The 13,619-nt window shown below is 40.9% G+C and overlaps 1 protein-coding gene across 2 annotated transcripts in view; it reads left to right on the top strand.

The window, feature by feature from the left end:
- PTPN5 (protein tyrosine phosphatase non-receptor type 5) overlaps window positions 1-13,619 on the top strand; it is an 81,139-nt gene that overhangs the window by 23,821 nt on the left and 43,699 nt on the right. For both annotated transcript variants that reach the window (XM_075838095.1, XM_075838096.1), the window contains exon 2: window positions 10,121-10,163. The gene's annotated coding sequence lies outside the window, so the exon portion shown is untranslated. The remainder of the gene's footprint in view (window positions 1-10,120; window positions 10,164-13,619) is intronic.

Genomic DNA, 13,619 nt, shown 5'->3' with positions numbered 1-13,619 from the left:
TGTTTTTTTGTCAGAGGTTTCGGTGCTTGGAGTATTGCTGACTTTCTTCCTTCATCTAGATGTTTACCTTCATGGATAATATGGTGTATGGAATGCCTGTGTGATGCCGAGACTAGTAAGTATATGCCCTAATACTTCTCCTATGAAGTGGGTTCTTCTGTCACTCTCGATTACTTCAGAACCCCATATCAGCATACTACTTCACTGAGTATTTTCCTAGCAGTGTTTTTAGCTATGTTTTTTTGGTTACTGGCCATGCCTCAGGCCAATTTGAAAACATTTCAATAGATACAAGGACATATTCATATACACTCACCTCGGGTAGCTGTATGTAGTCCACCTGCAGTCGCTGGAAGAGGTAATCAAGGCAAGGCGTGTGCTTACTGGGTGTTTTTATCATTTTACCGGGGTTGTGTCTGACGCATGTCAGGCAACCCTCTACATGTTGAGCAGCTGCGTTCTGAAATCCAGGTGCAAACCAGTGTTGTATTGGTTTGCCTGCTGCAGTCAGAAAGCCTCTTACTCGCCATATTGTGTCATAATCTTGAGACTCCAAAGGCGTACCTTGAGTCTATATAGACATTCACCCTTTTACCTGTGCCCAACTTACATGCTTCTGCGAGTGCCATGAGTTCTGCCTCCTGGGCAGAGCTGCTGGAGGGCAGTGACTTTTTCAGCACTGTCTTACCTTCCTGGACTACTGCATACCCGGTGATGAAATGTCCTGTCTGCTCATTCCAGTATCTGGATCCGTCTACAAAATACTGAACATCATAGTTAGTCAGAGGTACATCAGTGACACCTGGTAACCCTTGGGCGTCAAGTTACATTAAACTGTGACAATCAGACTCATGTTCCATATCAACCAAGACATTGTCATTTGCAAGTTTGTAGATTTAAGGAAGCGGTATTTATAACTTTAAAACCTGATTTTATATAGCTAACTTAATTAATTAAAAAGTCAGTCTATTTACACAATCTTGTACTTTAGTTCAATGTTCTAGGACTTTTTACACACTAATTTTACATATAATAATAATAATTTGAAATTCAATTAATTCAGTTCTTAATCTGGATTGAGAAAAACATCTCACATCAAACAGTACACAATTTCATTTCCTCCCCAGACTAGTCTGCAACACACACGCTGTATACACGTCTACATCATACTTCTTGTTATCATCCACCTTACTCATTGCAATGTACCTATCTGTATTACTCTTTATCACTACTACAGTCACTATTATTGATTGCTATTATTTTATGCACATGCTATACATATCAACATTTATTGACACACTCTTCTATAGTTCTGCTTTTCCGATCATTTCATGGTCTTTCAACCAGCCAGCATTTTGTTCTATGAAAGTTTTTCATCTTGAACTATATAAACAACCTTCTTTAACATTCCTTATCATTTTAACATTCTGTCAACCTTCTACCTTGTTCCCCTTTGTGAGATTCTTCCAACCGTCGTCTTACACAATCAAAACCACACTTCTCTTTTTCCTTCACTAAATTATAACATTCAATTACCCTCAAAGTCCTTTTAAATCCAAATTTGCCACACCTTTATCATCATCATCATTGTACATTCACCACATCTAATTTGTGCATATACTTAACATCCCCTTCTAAAGGAATATTTAATACTTTTTAACACAAACAACCACATGTTACAAGCAGTGTCCTTTTGAAAGGAAATCTAATTTAGCAATTTTAGTATATGTCTCTCTATTTATTTAATGGACACCTAAATAGTTTCTTTTTTCTTTTTTTCTAGAATAGGAGTCTTACGAGCACTTTTAATATGAAAAGATTTGATTAACTTTGTATCCTTTATCAATTATTTTGACTATTCTATGATCTGACTCTAATTTGATCTCATTCAAAGAGTCTTGTAGAATTTTGATGGTCAGTTGGGAATATTGAATAACAGTGTTTGCTGCACCAAAACGTTATTCTCCCTGGACTGTAGGACTCGCTGCACTCTACACGCCTAGAGCTGCTTACGAAAACACAGTCCCAAGACAGTAATGTCGCTCACCCAAGGTGACCACGACGAGGAAATGTCAAACACTGTCTCAACTCTCACTTTTACCACATTTAGACAAGACACATGATTAACGATTAACAAACAGACAAATTCGATATGAATAACAAAACCTACTATCATATTCTATATTTCTGTATAACTCATATATCTTGACCACAAGGTATTTTCACCAAAGTTTCACAGAACACACACAAAACACAACAATATTTACAAGTATTATGCTGATCAGTCATATACTTCATGTTCCTGGGTGTTTTAACAGTATTTTTCCTACTGATTTGTCCCTGTAACAATTTTACAAAGGACCATTCCTAATTGGACTCCCTTATACACACAGGGTTTTATTTATTTAACCCTCATACATTCATTCTTCACAGTCAAGGAGTCTCATATATGTTTCATCTATAACAACCATTTCTTTCAACTGCACCAAAGAAATACTTGATTACCTTAAAACTTCTGGTGTCAGGGGCGTCCAGAGACAATAAGAGGCTGGTCAGACCAGCAGCAGATGTCCTGGATGTGTCTTTACACCACAGTTTGAAAGTCTTTATCTTTCTTTAACTTTGGATTTAGTTTATCTCAATCATTCAATACTTTTAGTCACAATCATAAACTTTATAAAACAAATAATCCTAATACTCTATAAGAAATAATCATAATACTTAATCTATAGGAGATCCTCCAAATCTCCAAGTACTTTATCTTTTACGTGCTGCACGGAGTTATTTATTACCTGTAGCCTTCTCACATAGGCTATGGACTACTAACCTCGAGAACCGCTATTCCCAGGTTTTTATATTAAGACCTCTGCTTAATATAACTAAGACCCAGTCTCAGTACCTAAGTTCCAACTCAGGTTTTTTACGTTATCTTTTTTTTTTGTTTTTTTATCACATAACCTTATAACATCTAAATATGAAAAATAATAAAAACACATATATACAAAATTATATTACCGTTATTCAGATGAAAACTCGAATCCTCAATTCTCCTTACTATGTTCTTTTAAAAACCGTCATTCCACACCTCGTCCCTCCGTATGACTGGCCTCTTTTTAACGGTAATTTAACCGGAGGTCTTTGAATTAAGTGAGTATTTTGATGACTCACCCCGTGCACGGTGTACAGTCCTCGGGTGGACGAGGGTCTGGAAATATTGGTTTCCGGCTTCGAAGGACCAAGATGTTAGAAGAATTTTCCATACTTATCAATAATGATTCAAGTTTTCATCCCAATAAGAGTTTTATTCTCATCGATGAGGAGACAAGTCGAATTCAGCAGTTGTCTGCCTTCATTACATAAGCATAGGTTTATATACACATATACCAACTGAAAACCATTTGTGGCTTTCCTGTCATATGAAATGTTACACTTCAGAATGAGATTAGGCCACGTTGGACTTCCTCTGGAGATTGCAATCTTTATTAAGAAGTCCAACCGCCTCATACACTTAAGAATATAACATATTTAACCCTTTGTCAACTAAGTCATTTTCTGAGAACCCTGCATGCACATTTAATATCTATTACATGAAGTAACAATAAATTTAAAATAAAACTTGTCTAACACTCCCTTAAGATGAGCAATAATTACGGCATCTAATGTCCTTGTGTGAACAGGTACTGGGAGATTCGCTGCATTACAGCTGTTAATTAGTTTCAAGAAGAAAACTGCAAAAAAAAAAAAAAAATCAGCGGTGATGATAAATGCTGCAAACTTCCCATACTAATAGAACAGGACTGTGTTACATATATTAGCGGAGTACCTGGCAGCCATTGCCACTATCATCACTACTTTCTCTCCGGCGTACAGTTTTATATGGCAACCGACAGGAAACGTTACCATTATTTTGGTTCGCCCATTAAATTCAATCTTTGGATTTAACTGTATGGAGGCTGCAAAGAGTGTTTCACCCCGGAGGACCCGGCACTGCCATGATTATATGGATAACTTATTAATTTTAATGGACAAATTGCAATTCTTCATTTCACCTGTGGTGGCACTGCAGGAGAATCGAACATTTCATTCTGGATTCACCCACAGATTACAGGGGCGCACTCAGGGGGTTTTTCAGTTGCCCAGAAAACGCCCCCCCCCCCTTGACCAGGGCCAGAAAGTCCTTACAAACGAGTGGTGTCGCCAGCACCAGACATTGGCCCGGCGACCCGGGCGACTGCCACGTTCAATTGTATTTGCGTCTTCAGTTTGCAAAGTATGCGTATTAGAAACCCCCCTTTAAAAATCCTGTGTTTGCCCCTGGATTACAGCTGATCTCAGCAGCAGGTCACCCAGCGATCGGACTATCCTCCTTCTAAAAGAAAAGAATCCCTTTATCATCATTATTTCCCCTTATATTATTTATGGTCTATCCTGAGGAAAGGCCATTGATTTCATAGGACTGGACGACCCCTTTAATGTCTAGACCTTGTTTTCAATGCTCTCCTTGCATTTACTATGATGACCTTTTGTAATAGACCATTTCAGAGTTTATTCCTCTTACTGTAAAGAATCCTTTCCTATACTGATAATAGAGCTTCTTCCACATGTAATGGGTGTCTCTGATCTATTGTACAGTTCTTAGAAAGAAAGGTTCATGTGATCATTGATTGCACTGACCTTTTATATAATTATACATATTAATAAGATCCACCCTATGATGTCTTGTTTTCCAAGCTATACCAGCCAACTTTTCCATCATTTCCCCAATCCATTTATTAATCTGGTTGCCACCACTGCTCTCCGATATCCTTTATACAGTGTGGAGCTCAAAACAGCCTCCCAGCTGAGGCCTTACGTTTGTGTGCAGTCTGTTATTCCCTGTTATCAGCCATTGCAAGCTAGCCATACTCCAAACTTGCATGTGGCAAACCAGTTGTGTATCTATAGGGGGTACAATGTATCTTCGCTGGTGCAGCTTGATTGGGGGGTTCTTCAGGAGATTCCAGCTAATGAGAGGGTATATTTGGGGTGTAACTTCCCACTTTAGGCGCATGAATCAAGTAATATAAAGATCCTGTCACGCTGAGGGTCACGCTGAGCACTGGTTGTGGAACCATTATCTGTCCCACCGCCAAATGCTTGCACAGATCTGCCAAAAGAGTCCTAACAGAAGGCTGAAAAAGACAGAACCAAGAGAGGCAGGCAGCGCCGGCTGCTGATTATACACTGTGGATGTAAAACACACTAAATTGGGGACTGTCTTCTTTGCTGACATGAAAAACGAAATGCGCTCTGTCAATCACACATGCCTATTAGATGACTAACGCGGCTCCCACACATGACGTGTAGGCTGAGAATATGCTCCCGTCGCTGCGCACAAAACAGATCCGATCTCTCATTTACCTCATCACTGATAAAAATATCGACTTATGTCATGAACAGATTTGTCACAAGCCGGTGTGATGTTGTCAGGATGAAGGTGTCACCGCGCAGGTGGGAAGAGGATGTAAGAGTGCACAGGAAGAGGGAGATGAGAGCGCACAGGAAGAGGGATATACGAGCGCACAGGAAGAGGGATATACGAGCGCAGAGGAAGAGGGATACGAGAGCGCACAGGAAGAGGGATACGAGAGCGCACAGGAAGAGGGATACGAGAGAGCACAGGAAGAGGGATACGAGAGAGCACAGGAAGAGGGATACGAGAACGCACAGGAAGAGGGATACGAGAGAGCAGAGGAAGAGGGATATACGAGCGCACAGGAAGAGGGATACGAGAGAGCAGAGGAAGAGGGATATACGAGCGCACAGGAAGAGGGATATACGAGCGCACGGGAAGAGGGATATACGAGCGCACGGGAAGAGGGATATACGAGCGCACGGGAAGAGGGATACGAGAGCGCACGGGAAGAGGGATACGAGAGCGCACGGGAAGAGGGATACGAGAGCGCACGGGAAGAGGGATACGAGAGCGCACGGGAAGAGGGATACGAGAGCGCACGGGAAGAGGGATAGGAGAGCGCACGGGAAGAGGGATACGAGAGCGCACAGGAAGAGGGATACGAGAGCGCACAGGAAGAGGGATACGAGAGCGCACAGAAAGAGGGATACGAGAGCGCACAGGAAGAGGGATACGAGAGCGCACAGGAAGAGTGATACGAGAGCGCACAGGTAGAGGGATACGAGAGCGCACAGGTAGAGGGATACGAGAGCGCACAGGTAGAGGGATACGAGAGCGCACAGGAAGAGGGATACGAGAGAGCAGAGGAAGAGGGATATACGAGCGCACAGGAAGAGGGATATACGAGCGCACAGGAAGAGGGAGATACGAGCGCACAGGAAGAGGGAGATACGAGCGCAGAGGAAGAGGGATATGAGAGCGCAGAGGAAGAGGGAAATGAGAGCGCAGAGGAAGAGGGATATGAAAGCGCAGAGGAAGAGGGATATGAAAGCGCTGAGGAAGAGGGATATGAGAGCGCACAGGAAGAGGGATATGAGAGCGCACAGGAAGAGGGATATGAGAGCGCAGAGGAAGAAGGATATGAGAGCGCAGAGGAAGAGGGATATGAGAGCGCACAGAATGTGGGATATAAGAGTCTACAGGAAAAAGGATATTGGAGTGCACAGGAAGGCCTTATTCACAAGAACGTGTTATACGTCTGTGCTATGCGCGTGATATTCACGCGCGTCACACGGAATTATGTTAATGAATAAGGCCGTTCAGACTGTTAGTGAATTTCACGCAGCGTACGTGCGCTGCGTGAAACTCATGACATGTCCTATACTTGCCCGTGTTTCGCGCAGCACGCACCCATTGAAGTCAATGGGTGCGTGCAAATCGCGCTTGGCACACGGAAGCACTTCCGGGTGCCGCGTGTGATGCGCGCTCCAGTAGTAAAAGAAATTTATGAAAACAGAAAAGCACCACGTGCTTTTCTGTTTGTAAACATAAAACCAGAGTGTCATCATGATGCCGGCTGTGCGAAAATCACGTAGCTACGCATCATATGCTGATGACACACGGACCTTATGCGCGCGCAAAATGGACACGTCCGTGTGAATAAGGCCGAAGTCTGAAGCTGCAGAATGTAGATGGACAGAGGGGGTCTGTACTATAATCGTACCCCTTATGTCTACTATAGTGGCCAAGGTCAGGGCTCTTTAACTTTTTTTTTTTTTTCATAATCTGAATTTTTATTAAGAATTTCAACAAGTACAGAGCAAACAAACTCAAGAAAAACATTTCAGTATACATACATGTTATTTTGCATTATCTATATTTCTCTCAGGTAAGATGTTAACATGTTTCCACATATTACCCACACACCTTACCCCCAAATTCACTTCTCAGAATATATGCATTATCTCTATTTGATAAAGTTTCTTTATAAAAATATAATTAAAGCTTCGTGTAAGGTGTGTGTTATCCTTCCATTCCCACTAAAGGAGGGAGGAAGGAGAAAGGGAAGAAGAGAGATAGGGAAAAAACCCGGAAATAGAAAGAAAAGGTTCCCTTCTCCCAGACAGGAGCCCCCAATTCAGCAGACTGCATCTGACCGACCCCTCTATGGGGGGGTTCCGCCTAGCCATTTAGCAACGTGTGGACCAGATTTGAAGGACGACCATGTACTCCACAGAGAAAGAACCGCACCAATGCGATCACTGTCCTCTGCAACCAGAGATTCCATTCGACATAAAGAGTCCATCTCCACTACCCATTCCACAACTGAGGGCGGCACGGTGGACTTCCAATGTCTAGGAATAACTGTTCGTGCCGCAGTCAGGAAATGCCTTAGCAGCCCCTTTCTAATACTCGGCAGAGGGCCCGGAATTAGAGATAGCAAAGTCATTTGAGGAGTGGGTACCAGCTGTGTACCTTCCACTTCTGTATAGATTTCAAAAATCGCTTTCCAGAAGGTCTGCAAAACGTGACATGACCACCAGATGTGCAACATTGTTCAGGTCTCGGTCCCGCATCTCCAACACAAATCTGACACCTCAGGGTACATTCTGTTCAGATTCTGTGGGCAACGGTACCATCTAGTCAGGATTTTGACGTTTTTTTCCTGTGCCTGACATGCCACCGGCATTTTGTGAGACAGAAAAAATATTCGATCCCACTCAGCCTGTGACAGGACTACTCCTAGTTCTCGCTCCCATGTGCTGACGTATGCAGGAGGCTGGTCGTCACCGGCCTCTGAAAGTAAGGTGTACAGGTTAGATATCACCCGATCCGGAGGCTCAGTTTGAAGCAACAACGACTCAAACGCAGTGCTAGTGCCGATATGTATCCCACCCGGTAGCGCCGAGCGTAAAAAGGTGGACAATTGGGCATGCTCCATCCAGGAAAGCTTCCTCCCCGGGCAAGTCCCTCGCAACTCAGACCAGGAAGGGAGCTTCCCCCCCTCCGACATTACCTGACATAATCTCGTGTTTTCAGAAGAGGACCAAATCATAAACTCTTTCTTATTGACGGCTGTTAAAAATTCTGGGTTATCAAACAGCGGGCTAAGGAGTCCGGGTCTATGTGAAAGGCCCTTTCTAACCATCAGTCTGTCCCATAGAGTGAGGCAGTGCTGGGTCAGCAGGGGCAGGGTCGCAAGTGCCGGCCTATAATCAGGAAGAATCCATGGCAGTGATCTAAGTGAGAGCGCGACTATGGATTGTTCAATCCCTACCCATTGTTTCTTGGGTCCATTATGGAACCAGTCCACCACCCTTGCGAGTACTGCGGCCTGATGGTAAGTGACCAAGTCCGGGAGTCCTGCTCCCCCCTTCAGTTTTGGACGGGATAGTGACTTCATATTAAGGCGTGGCCTCAATGTGCCCCACACAAATTTCCGAAAAGCTTTCTCCAATGCCTTAAAAAATGTTCCGGGGATTAATACTGGGAGAGCCTGAAACAGATATAAAAACCGAGGGAGGATAGGGCTCTTTAACTTAACCAAAGGGAGTAAATATCAGAGACACGAGTATTGTGACTGCGATAGGGCCGCACGAAAAGGGGGTATCTATTAGTCAGAGCTGTCCCAAGTATGACTCTGCCAGACTCCATATGAATTAATGGATCTTCACTAACATCAATGGTAATTTAAGGGGTTTTTCCAAGAATACACATTTATGGGCTGTTCATTTGTGTGATATGTGGGGGATCTGGCCCTCCCCAACGATCAGCAGAACAAAGGGCCAGTGCTGCTTATAAGAGCTCCATGTTTTTCTATCAGCGCATCCATACGTGCAGCCCAAAGATGGGGATCAGATCCCCACCGATCACCCATTGATGACCTATACTCAGGATTGATCATTGATGTCTAATGCATTGGATCAGGCTGTGATCTGGGGATCTGTCCTACAGAAAGGGACTGTCCAAACCCGGCCACCCCTTTAAATAATAGTTCTCTACCAAAAATAAACTTCATGTCTTGTTGCACATAACAATTAATTCAGCTCATGAATTTAATCGGACATTTATAGGATGGATGCCGCATTATCAGATATTCTGGATGATCGGACAGCATAGGAAACTAGTAAAATACTTCACTTGTAAGGGTAGAGAACCTACAGGCGCTAAAAGAAAATGTAAAGACGTGGTAATAGCACAGTTGTTTGTTTTTTTTCTTTTGTTTTTTTTAATCCATGGAATTTCCTAATTGATTATCCCTGCTCAGTTTTCTACTCCATTATATTTAAAGGAACAAGTACCTGGTTATAAGAATTTCCAGATTATCAGTTGGCGAAATTTTACTGTAGTTCCCAATAATTTCCATTACTTGCAGTTCCAACTTTCACCACATTCAATTGCAAAAGATTTCCATAGAAAACAATGCAATAGCGCCCCCAGTAATCATATAGTATAGACCTAGTTAATAGGGTAGAAAAAGTTTTAGATGCAATATCTTTGGATGGTTCCTAAAACTCCAGTATTTATACCAGAAAGTGCTTGTACCAGCAGTGATTTAATATGTATTATTGCAATACCTCCGTTATTCCAGTATGGTCCATATCACTATAGATGTGGTTATTATATAATCTTGTTCCACATTCACACAACATCCAATGTCTTACTCCACTAACACTGGACGGGCAACCAACACTAATAAGACGTTTCTGATGTGTTTCTTGACAGATTCTTGATCTGAGGGCCACTGACGACTTATATGAAGAGCACGGTGAGTGACATTCATGCATTTATTGAACCCTTCAAGGCAAAATAAGACATAAACTATTGAGTAACTTTTCAAATTCTTTGATTTGTTTTCGCGCCAATTTTGAACTATTTCTCTATTTATAGCCAAAGCTGCTGCAATTGAAAATAGACAGCAATATAGCTCCACCCACAGTCAGACATGTGACCTAAAAGATTAGGGCTAAGTTTGTAACTGTCATCTTGGCTCACACAATGCACTGCTCTCTAGTGACAGAAACCCAACATTAACTAAAACTTAGGTTTAGGTTTGGTAACAATATTATAGGAGTTATATTCTTGTATATAGGAGCAATATTATAGTAGATATATTCTTGTATATAGGAGGCAGTATTATAGTAGTTATATTCTTGTATATAGGAGCAGTATTATAGTAGTTATATTCTTGTATATAGGAGGCAGTATTATAGTAGTTATATTCTTGTATATAGGAGCAGTATTATAGTAGTTATATTCTTGTATATAGGAGAAGTATTAGGCTGGGTTCACAGGTGGCGGAATTTCACTAGAATTCCGCTGCGGACACTCCGCAGCGTTAATCCGCAGCGGAGCCGTTTCTGCATTGACTTCCACTTCTATTTAGAAGTGTTCGTTTAGACGATGCGTAAAATTCCGCTGCGGAGCATAGGCTGCGGAGCGGAATTTGGTGTCCGCAGCATGCTCTGTCTGTTGCGGAGCAGTGGCGGACTCATGGCGGAATTTCTCCATTGACTTCAATGGAGATTCTAATTTCCGCAATGAAGTCCGCAGCTGTCATGCACATGTTATGTGTGCTGCGGATGCGTCTTGCTTTTTTAACTTGACATTTCTTCATTCTGGCTGGACCTATGTATTTCTAGGTCTACAGCCAGACTGAGGAAGTCAATGGGGCTCCCGTAATGACGGGAGCGTTGCTAGGAGACGTCTGTAAATAGTCACTGTCCAGGGTGCTGAAAGAGTTAAGCGATCGGCAGTAACTGTTTCTGCACCCGGGACAGTGACTACCGATCCCACTATACTGCAACCTGTAAAAAAAATAGAAGTTCATACTTACCGAGAACTCCCTGCTTCTGTCTCCAGTCCGGCCTCCCAGGATGACGTTTCAGTCTAAGTGACGGCTGCAGCCAATCACAGGCCAAGCACAGGCTGCAGCGGTCACATGGACTGGCGCGTCATCCAGGGAGGTCGGGCTGGATGCCGAAAGAGGGACGCGTCACCAAGACAACGGCCGGTAAGTATGAAATTCGTTTACTTTCACTAGGGAAAGTGCTGTCCCTTCTCTCTATCCTGCACTGATAGGGAGAAGGGAAGCACTTTTCCCGCAGTCCGCAGCAGCTAGTCCGCATCAATTTTCTGCACATTTTGTGCAGATCCGCAGCAGAATCTGCAACGCAGATTCTGTGCGGCATTGATGCGGACAGTTGCGGAGGAAATCCGCCACGTGTGGTCATGCCCTTATGGTAGATATATTCTTGTATATGGGAGCAGTATTATAGTAGTTATATTCTTGTATATAGGAGCAGTATTATAGTAGTTATATTCTTGTATATAGGGGGCAGTATTATAGTAGTTATATTCTTGTACATAGGGAGCAGTATTATAGTAGTTATATTCTTGTATATAGGGGCAGTATTATAGTCGTTATATTCCTGTATATATGGGTGGTATTATAGTAGTTATATTCTTGTATATAGGAGCAGTATTATAGTAGTTATATTTTTGTATATGGGAGCAGTATTATAGTCGTTATATTCTTGTATATGGAAGCAGTATTATAGTAGTTATATTCTTGTATATGGGAGCAGTATTATAGTAGTTATATTCTTGTATATAGGGGGCAGTATTATAGTAGTTATATTCTTGTATATAGGGACATTATTATAGTAGTTATATTCTTGTATATAGGGGGCAGTATTATAGTAGTTATACTGTACATAGGGGCAGTATTATTATAGTTATATTCTTGTATATAGGGGCAGTATCATTGTAGTTATATTCTTGTATATAGGGGCAGTATTATAGTAGTTATAATCTTGTATATAGGAGGCAGTATTATTGTAGTTATATTCTTGTATATAGGGGCAGTATTATAGTAGTTATATTCTTGTATGTAGGGGGCAGTATTATAGTAGTTATATTCTTGTATATAGGGGCAGTATGATTGTAGTTATATTCTTGTATATAGGGGCAGTATTATAGTAGTTATATTCTTGTATATAGGAGGCAGTATTATAGTAGTTATATTCTTGTATATAGGAGCAGTATTATAGTAGTTATATTCTTGTATATGGGAGCAGTATTATAGTAGTTATATTCTTGTATATGGGAGCAGTATTATAGTAGTTATATTCTTGTATATGGGAGCAGTATTATAGTAGTTATATTCTTGTATATGGGAGCAGTATTATAGAAGTTATATTCTTGTATATAGGAGCAGTATTATAGTAGTTATATTCTTGTATATAGGGGGCAGTATTATAGTAGTTATATTCTTGTACATAGGGAGCAGTATTATAGTAGTTATATTCTTGTATATAGGGGCAGTATTATAGTAGTTATATTCCTGTATATATGGGTGGTATTATAGTAGTTATATTCTTGTATATAGGAGCAGTATTATAGTAGTTATATTCTTGTATATGGGAGCAGTATTATAGTCGTTATATTCTTGTATATAGGAGCAGTATTATAGTAGTTATATTCTTGTATATGGGAGCAGTATTATAGTAGTTATATTCTTGTATATGGGAGCAGTATTATAGTAGTTATATTCTTGTATATGGGAGCAGTATTATAGTAGTTATATTCTTGTATATAGGGGGCAGTATTATAGTAGTTATATTCTTGTATATAGGGACATTATTATAGTAGTTATATTCTTGTATATAGGGGGCAGTATTATAGTAGTTATACTGTACATAGGGGCAGTATTATTATAGTTATATTCTTGTATATAGGGGCAGTATCATTGTAGTTATATTCTTGTATATAGGGGCAGTATTATAGTAGTTATAATCTTGTATATAGGAGGCAGTATTATAGTAGTTATATTCTTGTATATAGAAGGCAGTATTATAGTAGTTATATTCTTGTATATAGGAGCAGTATTATAGTAGTTATATTCTTGGATATAGGGGGCAGTATTATAGTAGTCATATTCTTGTATATTGGAGCAGTATTATAGTAGTTATATTCTTGTATGTAGGGGGCAGTATTATAGTAGTTATATTCTTGTATATAGGGGCAGTATGATTGTAGTTATATTCTTGTATATAGGGGCAGTATTATAGTAGTTATATTCTTGTATATAGGAGGCAGTATTATAGTAGTTATATTCTTGTATATAGGAGCAGTATTATAGTAGTTATATTCTTGTATATAGGGGCAGTATTATAGTAGTTATATTCTTGTATATAGGAGCAGTATTATAGTAGTTATATTC

Source organism: Rhinoderma darwinii, chromosome 9 (assembly GCF_050947455.1).
Source record: "Rhinoderma darwinii isolate aRhiDar2 chromosome 9, aRhiDar2.hap1, whole genome shotgun sequence".
In the NCBI taxonomy this organism is placed as follows: domain Eukaryota; kingdom Metazoa; phylum Chordata; class Amphibia; order Anura; family Rhinodermatidae; genus Rhinoderma; species Rhinoderma darwinii.
Note: the sequence above shows the minus strand (reverse complement) of the source record. Positions and strands in the feature narration are given on the sequence as shown.